Source organism: Homarus americanus, unplaced genomic scaffold (assembly GCF_018991925.1).
Source record: "Homarus americanus isolate GMGI-L3 unplaced genomic scaffold, GMGI_Hamer_2.0 scaffold15966, whole genome shotgun sequence".
Taxonomy (NCBI): domain Eukaryota; kingdom Metazoa; phylum Arthropoda; class Malacostraca; order Decapoda; family Nephropidae; genus Homarus; species Homarus americanus.
Window position 1 is genome coordinate 268,576 of NW_024741224.1, and position 10,857 is coordinate 279,432.

Below are 10,857 nucleotides of genomic sequence, written 5' to 3' on the forward strand. Positions count from 1 at the left end.
GCATGATGCATGCACATACACATACATGCATACATGCACATTACATACATACATACATACATGCACTACATGCATACATACATACCTTACATACATACATACTTTACATACATACACTTCTACATACATACATACATACATACATACATGCATGCATACATACATACATACATACATACATACATACATACATACATACATACATACATACATGCATACATACATGCTACATACATGTACATATGCATACATACATGTATACATACATACATACATGCATACATATACATACACATACATACATACATACATGCATACATACATACATACATACAACATTCATACTACATACATACTGTACATACATACATACATATACATGCAACACATACATCTTTTACATACATGCATGTGCATACATACATACATACATACCTACATACATACATACATACATACATACATACATACACATATACATACATACTTTACATACATACATACATACATACATACATACATACATACATACATACATACATACATACATACATACATACATACATACTTTACATACATACATACATACATACTTTACATACATACATACATACATACATGCTACATACATACATACATACATACATACATACATACATACATACATACTGTACATACATACATACATACATGCATACATACATACATACATACATACTGTACATACATACTGTACATACATACATATACATACATACATACATACATACATACATACATACATACATACATACATACATACATACGCACTAATATCGACCATTTCAATTCAAGGTTTAAACAATATAAGTTACACATTACACATAGGGCCCAGGTCTTGTCTTGGCTAGTGCCGGGTGTGTACTGAGTTGGCTGACCATTTATAAACACACTAGTTTACTACACCTAACCTGACCTGACCTCACCTGACCTAACCTGCACCTAACCTGAATTGACCTAACCTGACCTCATGGTTTAGTTTAGTTAGGTTTGGCTATCCTTAGTTTAGGTTAGGTTGCGTTAGTTAGGTTAGATTAAGGTTAGGTTGAGTTGGGTTACTTCGCCATGTTTACAGTCATAACAAGTCTAGTATTACTGCCTGGATAATGACCTTTAGTAATGAAGAATTAATACGTGATTAACATGAATAGTGTGTGTGTGTGTGTGTGTGTGTCTGTATTCCACGTGTGATACGCTGCCTCTTTACTCATGTGCACTATGACCAAACTTACCTATTGCAAAAGTTTATATATCAAGGAAAGTTTAAATACCACAATTAACTTGTATCCCAACATAAACACATTTAGCAGGTATTTTATAAGATCGGTATTACCTGGTTCTATGTCCTGGTAATATCCACGTTTTAACTGGGCCTTAAACCCCTTCCTAAATAATAAATAAAAAAATTAAAAATATATAAATTAATATAAATAATAATAATTAGCATCAAAATATATAATCGTCACAGAATTCATCACTCATTTACATAAAAAAATAATAATGCAGTATTTACCGTCAATTCCTAGTAAATAAACTCCTACACAAACACATTAACATCAGTACCTCAATTATAAAGTAAAAAATAAAATAAAATTATATATAGTAAAATTCGCCATCTTCAAACGCATTTAAATTCCAAAAAAAAAAGTCATCAATGCAATACTTAACGGCAATAGTTAAATAATATCATACATAAATATACATCATTAGCATAACAAACTACAAAAAAATAATCATTAAATATTTCTCCATTAACTTATAAACCATGAAATTATATACAAAAATACTTGATTACATTAACTAACTTTAATAATAAATTAGCATATCATCCATAAGTATTTAACCTAATCAAGTCAAATAAAAATCGAAATAAAATAAATATCAACTAAGTCAATTTAAATAAAAAAACTAAAATAAATTATCTTAAAGCATCAACACTCACCAGCAAGTTAGGTCCATCAGTCCTGTCTAAGAGCTGTCAAAAATTATTCCCAGTTTATTTTCAGTTTTCAGTATTATTCTTCTATATAAACTTCAACAACAATTATGTTATTTTTCCTTCTCTTTATCAACGTTAAATTACAATAAAAATAAAATGTCTGGTTCCTGTGTTCAGAGGAGTTAATGTTGATGATTTAGAATGGAAAAATATGTTTGTTTACATCTGGTGATTTAAAGGGCAAGTGTTCTCAATAGCCGATGCCTTTTACATTATTTCCAACTGTCATGTTTCGTTCACTAGACATTTATCAAAGTTTTGCCAGGTTTTAAAATAATATTATCATATTTTATGTCCAGTTTCACCACCTTGATAAAGCAAAAACAAGATATTTGTCATAGAGAGTTTAGTCAATTTCTTCCATCTGCAAACGCACACCGCAATGGCTCCTCCTCCCAAAGCTGAAGAAGAAGAAGAAGAAGGCCTTTTAACGCCACTATTTACCACTCCAGCGTCAATATTTTCCCACTGATAGAAGGATAATCCTCCACTCTTTCCATCAGTCACTTAACACTCGCGAGCAATGATGTCGAATTAATTAAATGCACTCGTTACACAAACACAGGCGACGCAGGGGGTGGTCAGCTGTCAAGTGGATCTGCGTAGTAAGTCACTGATCCATAATATTATAAACAGTACGGCAAATAACCCCCTTAATACCATTTATTAATACCATTTATTATTATAGTATATTTATTGTTGTTTTTTCGTCTTTAATTACATGTTATTTGAGTTGTGAAATGAGTACTCGTTTTTATACCGGAAAATATGTCCCTACCTTGCATTTTACAAGGTTATAAATTAAACTTTAAATAATCCCCTGTAACCTGTTAATTATATAATTATTTATAGAGAATAAACATAAATGTATTTGTCTGTAATAAAATACGTCAAAATTAGTTAAATAATTATTCGTTTGTGTATTTAAAAAAAAAACTGGTGAGGATGAATTGTGGAGTCTGCTTATAGCCTAGTGCTCTCTCCCTCCCCTTCCCTCCTTCGTTAAACTATATATCAAATGTTTGTGGGAATTTCTACGAGTTTTCATTGACATAAATAAATAATGTAATTAATATTTCAACCAAAACACAAGGTAGGAAATATTAAAGACGAAATAAAAGGCAAAAACAAAACACAATTGCACAGACACTCAACACTACTCAGATTTACCTACAATTTCATAATTATATTCTTAAAAAAAAAAAATTAATGTTTTTTTACTAATCGGTGAAATCATAAAAAAATGCCGATAATCAATAAAAAAAATAGAAAACAGATATATAAAGATAGAATATACCAATAAATCTAGCATAGGATAATAACAAACTGAAGACGTCATAAATTTTGATTTCGGAGACGAGACGAAAATTGAAAAAACATAAGATTACACACACACACACACACACACACACACACACACACACACACACACACACACACACACCATAATTTAGTGTTGTCTCTTTTTTCTTTAATCTTGAGAGACCGTGAAGAGGGAAGAAGAGTAAAAGAGGAGTGAGTGAGTGAGTGGGAGGACCTTCATCAGTTAGCAGGAACAAAAGAAAAAGAGGAAAGTAACGACGTCTCTGAATAAACATTGGCAGAGGGTATCTTGTTAAGGAGGAGGAGTAGGAGGAAGAATATGAGGGCTAGGATGAGGAGGAAGAAGAATAAGAGGGAGATGAGGAGGAAGAGAGAGAGAGAGAGAAGAGGAGGAAAGACCACATCGGCAGCAGATCAAAACAAACCATCCCGCTTGCCCGCCCTCCCTCCCACACGGCGCTAAAACACCCGACGCATTAAAACACACACACACACACACACACACACAAACACACACACACACACGTCAACACAGTTAAAAAAAAAGATCAAAGCGAAGCGTATCATTGTGAGTTTCGGTTTTAGGCACCAGCTTGAACTTGGAATTTTCATCTAAAAACACACACACACATATACACACACATAAGCACATACACACACACACACACACACACACACACACACACACACACACACACACACACACACCATCCACCTCCCTCCACACACACTATCCACTTCTCCACACACCACCCACCTCCCTCCACACACACCATCCACCTTCCCTCCACACACACCATCCATTTCCACACACACACAGAAGCAACCCAGCTCATTAGTTAAAGAAACATATAAAACACACACACACATGCTAGAGTATAATCAGTACATACGGACTAAGTCAATACGGAGGAACGAAACACAGAGGGAGGCCAGGGCTGTGTTCTTAAGGGCTCACTCTGTTGGTTTTATACTGATGGATGGAGCTGAATTGTGTGTGTGTGTGTGTGTGTGTGTGTGTGTGTGTGTGTGTGAGAGAGAGGCATGTGTGTGTGTGTGAGAGAGGGGGCATGTGTGTGTGTGTGTGTGTGTGTGAGGCCGTGTGTGTAGGGGGTGGTGGACGGTGGGGTTGGTCAGTGTGGGGGTAAGTGTGTGTGTAGGTGTGTGTGTTTGAGAGGTGTTTGGATGTATGATATGAATGTTTAGGTGTTTGTGTGTGTTTGAGAGTGGATTGGGGGTAAGGGGTTGTGTGGGTGTTGTGGGCGTGTGGCGTGCATGTGTACAGGCTAGGGGCGTGTTGATGTCTATATCTTTCTATCTGTACACACACACACACACACACACACACACACACACACACATGTAATACTTTACATGCACACATCCTCTCTCTCTCACATAATCTTAGTTATATTTATATTACAGCAGAAGTGAGTCATGGGCCATCATGCCAAGATGCCTTCAGACCCTCTTAGGCTATGTGGAGACCTCCAAGCCACAGAGATGTCTCCTAGCCACAGTAGAGATGTCTCCTAGCTACAGTGATGTCTCCTAGCTACAGTGATGTCTCCTAGCTACAGTGATGTCTCCGAGCCACAGTAGAGATGTCTCCTAGCTACAGTGATGTCTCCTAGCTACAGTGATGTCTCCGAGCCACAGTAGAGATGTCTCCTAGCTACAGTGATGTCTCCTAGCTACAGTGATGTCTCCTAGCTACAGTGATGTCTCCTAGCTACAGTGATGTCTCCTAGCTACAGTGATGTCTCCTAGCTACAGTGATGTCTCCTAGCTACAGTGATGTCTCCTAGCTACAGTGATGTCTCCTAGCTACAGTGATGTCTCCTAGCTACAGTGATGTCTCCGAGCCACAGTAGTGATGTCTCCGAGCCACAGAAATAACTCCTAGCCACAGTACAGATGGCTCCTAGCTCATCCTAGCCAAGAGACGACTCCTAGCTCATTCTAACCAACATAAAGGTCTCCTAGCTCTCCCTAGCCCACAGAGATGTCTCCTAGCTCGTCCCAGCAGATGGAGAGGTCTGGTCGTATACCTCTCCCTCCCTCTCCCCCCCCTCACCCCTCTCACCCACTCCCTCAGCCACGAGTGACGGAAATAAACTAGGAAGAGTGGTGGACCCTCTCCCATCCCTCTTCCTCCCCTCTTCCTCCCCTCTCCTATCCCTCTTCCTCCCCTCTCCCAGCCCTCTCCCTCCCCCTAGATGAACTCTTTCCTAGGGCGAAGGTAAGGGAAGGTGGGAGCGAGTTATGGGGAGAGGAGAGGTGAAGGGGAGAGAGAGAGAGAGAGAGAGAGAGAGAGAGAGAGAGAGAGAGAGAGAGAGATTATTCACCTAATTAATTCAGTATACCAAAAACATACATAATATACAATTAACTGGGTTAGTAGTCTGTCCCACGCCTTTCACCCATGCTTCTCACCCACCCTCACTCATCCACCTCTCTCACCCATCCCCAATCACCCATCCCTATCACCCACCCCTCTCACCCCACCTCACTACCAAGGCCTTAATGTATTGCTCTATGGTCTAATTCTCCTTAATTAACACAAGATCTTTTGGTAATTATGTCCAGATTGACTAACTGCGTGTGTGTGTGTGCGTGTGTGTGTGTGTGTGTGTGTGTGCGTGTGTGTGTGTGTGTGTACTAACATAATTTATGTCTCTGAGCTGAACCCAGTTTCTATTTGTTTCCACACACACACACACAACCCCTCCCCACACCCCCACACAACCCCTCCCCACACAACCCCTCCCCACACAACCCTCCCCACACACAACCCTCCCCAAACAACCCCTCCCCACACAAATCCAATGTTTACAAACTATGTATTTAAAGATCCCCCCACGTATAATAATAACACGAGGAAGAGGGACAATAAAGTGTTATACCCATAAGGTTCACGAGTAATAAACCTCGAATGGGATTATCACACTTAGCTGCAGGCCACCAAGTGTGACGAAGTTTAAATGCCAATGTAAATAAACACAGGTTGTCTTGAGTCATTTACGGTCAGGTGAGAGAGAGAGAGAGAGAGTAAAACAGACAGACAGACAGACAGACAGACAGACACAAAAACACCATCCTAGACCAACTACAGACAAAGACAGATAATAAAAACCCCCACAACTTATAATCTTCACTATATAATCATTCATTAAGATACAATTAATTACCTGGTTCACCTTTAATTAGTAGAGTAGTAGTAGTGTACCTGGTTGTTGAGAAGATTATCTCTCTCTCTCTCTCTCTCTCTCTCTCTCACTAACCTATCCTAACCTATCCTAACCTAACCTAACCCGTCCAGGTAACATTAGGGTGCTTAATCACCAGGTAAATTAAACTCAAGGGTGGGTAATACTTCAGGTGATCTCTCTAACTCGGGGTCATAAAAACAATATTAACTGATTTTTTCTTTATTTTAATTGAAGTCAAAACAAAATAAATTATCTTAAATGACATCCAAATTTAAGAGACAGACACTTAAGTGGTATATAAGTTCACATACACTTAAGTGGTATATACGTTCACACAGACACTTAAGTGGTATATACGTTCACATACACTTAAGTGGTATATACGTTCACACAGACACTTAAGTGGTATATACGTTCACACAGACACTTAAGTGGTATATACGTTCACACAGACACTTAAGTGGTATATACGTTCACAGACACCTAAGTGGTCTATACGTTCACACAGACACTTAAGTGGTATATACGTTCACAGACACCTAAGTGGTATATACGTTCACACAGACACTTAAGTGGTATATACGTTCACACAGACTTAAGTGGTATATACGTTCACAGACACTTAAGTGGTATATACGTTCACACAGACACTTAAGTGGTATATACGTTCACATACACTTAAGTGGTATATACGTTCACACAGACACTTAAGTGGTATATACGTTCACAGACACTTAAGTGGTAAATACGTTCACTTTAGAGGCAGAAAATCCTTGGAACGTGAAGAATGTTCGAGAAGCCTCACCAAGCAAGACCCTTTTGTTGTGTGTGTGTGTGTGTGTGTGTGTGTGTGTGTGTGTGTGTTTACTTACAGCTTTAATAATAATGATAGTGATAATATTCGAGTATTATCTTAATGTTTCTGGTACACACACACACACACACACACACACACACACACATACACACACACACACACACGGAGGATCACCATGTGTGTGTGTGTGTGATGGAGGAGGAGTGTAGAAAAAAAAATCAGTTAAATAAAAAACACTAGGCGAAGCAGCGGCGGCGGGAGTGAATAGGAACAAATAATGATTGAAGTAAATGGCGTGTGTGTGTGGGGAAGTAAAGAGACCTTCAATGTGCTGGCAAACTGTTTATACTCACTAAAACTCAGCAGTTCCCTCCCACCCTCCCTCCCGCTACCACCGCGTCCTAACAGTTGATTTTTGGGACTTTTTTTTCCATCCTAGAAGCTGCGGCCGGCATTACTCCCTCAGCTTGAGTCATATATCATGTAAAATCCATTAACTCACACTCTCTGACATTATTTAATTAGGAGATAATGCTTTAGAAAATAATGTGAGGAGGAGATTGAGTGCAGCGCGGCGGGCCCCCCCTCCAAGTCTTGGTAGTTGACCCCGTACACCCAGTTACGCCCTTTGAGCTGCGGGGCCGGGCGGGCGGGCGGGCGGGGGGGCCGCTCCCACCCACACCAGCCCTTTATTTTATATTCATAACACATGTATTTTCCCGGGAGAAAAAGTCTCTGGTACAGAAGACTTGAATATTGTACAGAGACGTAGCTTCTTACATAAATAATAATTTTTTTTATTTAGGGAAGATACATTAGAGAAAGATCTAGTGGGGTAGAGGCGTCTATCAACTCCCCGCGCGCCTGTGAGTCATGTTGGCCAGCTGTTCTGCCACTGTCAACATGACCAGATAGCGTCCTCCCTCGCCCTCCACGTGGAGTAGTGTGCGTCGCCATGACAACCACGTGGAGTTGGGTGCGTCGCCATGACAACCATCATCTCTGCCTCCCTATTGGTGGAGTGTGCTGGTGCTCATTGCCGGGTGTCTCCTGTCTCCTCGATACTTTGTAGTCTTGGGGCGGCAACCACGTGAAACTGTATTTTCCTACTAAATAAAGCTTGCTAATGGGATTATCTGGATTATGATTTAAAAGTTGAAACTATACATATCGACGTAGAGCAAAAAGAGAACTATCAAACACCCTCACCAACTTACATTCCCTTGTCGTGGAAGTCGCGGTGAGGCTGCGGCCATGTTGCGGTTGGCGAGGGAGATTTTTACAGCCTTACCATTGGCTCCTCATCAACCAATAGAAGCTAGTGTTGTGATTACTCCACGTGGACCTGCCCGGATGGTGAACTGGTGTGGTCGGGCTAATAGTGGTTGAGTGTGTGTGTGTCAGACGTGGGGAGGTATGATATTATTATGAGTTTTATTACACCACGGGCTTCCTCCATTATGGCCTCGGCGTCACACTCGGTGCACGCCGACCCACGCCCACACCCGCCCTCTCCCGCCAGTTCAACATCTAGTTCCCGCCATCACCGCCATAACCTCGCGGGAAACTTTTGGCGCGAGTGAGAAACTGCGTCTCTCTCTCTCTCTCTCTCTCTCTCTCTCTCTCTCTCAGTGTATGTATACCTGTGTGTATGCGTGTAAATGTGTATACCTCTGTGTGTGTACAATTAGTCCATTTAACTGAGCAGGAATAATTAAGCCAGACGGAGATTATGGAATTAGTTTCAAATATTGCCCGAGTGACTGGAAGAGGGGGAGGGGGAAGAGGGAGAAGAGGAGGAGGAGGGGGAAGAGGAGGAGGAAGAGGAGGGGAGGAGGAAGAAGAGGAGAACCACAAAGAACTAAGATATTGTTAAGCCACATAGAGAAAATAAAGCCAGGAGTTAATTAGTAAACAAAGCCGGAACACAGACTGGGATTTCTATAAAGCCACTTTTACATAATACTACTTTAAACAGAATAAGCCAGAAACAGAAGAGGCTTAAATTAATACTGTGTTAAGCCAGGGGGTTCATCAAATACTGGTTTAAATATAATAAAGCCAGGAAAGGAAATAACTAACTCAAAATCAAGACACATTAAGCCAGTTTTAGAATATTTTAAAATAAAGCCATACAAGCCCCTTAAATTAAGCCAGTTTTAGAGTCTGTTGATATAAAGCCACAGACACACCTTAAATAAAGCCAGGGGGCCGAAAATCACTCCCCAGATAAAGCAAATATTACTATACAGAGGATAAAGGTTAGCAAGCCAGGGAGAGTTCCTTATTGCTAGCTGTGAGAGGGAAGGAAGGAAGGAAGGAGGGAAGGAGGGAGTATGGAAGGTTCTCACAAGGCAGGACTTTACTCTCCCCCTCCCTCCTTCCCTCTCCCTCCTTCCCTCCTTCACTCGTCTTCCACACAACTTTCGGAAAAACCAAAGAAATTTCTCCCCCGCCCCGCGTCTGAAAGCATGATGGCGGGTGTATTAAAGAGACGAGTGACGAAAGTTTTATGTCAGGCCGGGGCAACGAGACAGACAGACAGAACAGACAGGTGGTTAGACAGAGAAAAGAGACAGAACGAACAGGTGGTGAGATAGAGAGATACATTCACTGAGGGATTTTTAGACAGTTTTATGACCAGGTTAGGAGTGCGAGTGAGGAGACAGATATAGACAGATGGTTGGTTAGACAGGGAGATAGATGGATAGATAGACAGGGTTAGACAGGGAGATATATGGATAGATAGACAGGGAGGCAGCTGATTTAGACAGGGATACAAAAAACAGATGGCTGGTCAGACAGGGAGTGAAACACAGACAGACAAGAGGTAAATGTGTTTTTTTTAAAGTCCAGGTACAAGTGACAAGACAGACAGATAAACAGACAGACAGACAGACAGACAGACAGGGACAACAGACAGGAGAGACAGTGCAAAAGAAGACAGGTTTGCATGCAACCTTTATTTACGACTCAAAATCTGAACCAACTGAAGCAAGAGAGAGAGAGAGAGAGAGAGAGAGAGAGAGAGAGAGAGAGAAATCTTAGTGGCAAGTAAATAATAATAACAACAACAACAACAACAACAATAACAACAACAACAATAACAACAACAACAACAATAATAACTCCATCACTACTACCACCACAACAATAATATCAATAATAATAATAATCATTCACTCAGGTCATTCAGTGATTTAATAAACTAGTAAGATATGTTCATGTGTACAAGCAATAAATTTTTACAGTCAGGCAATGAATCCAGGAGTATTTTCAATCAGTTCCTGTACATGTGTCATACGAGGTACAAAGATCGGTGTTTTGAAGTAAACTCCTGTTTTTTTTAATGTTTATCAAAAGTAAAATGAAATGTATATGTATTAAGTCATGTGTATATATTTATTTGTATGTATATATCATGTTTGTTATAATAGTGAAAAATAATTTATTCTATTATCCGGAAT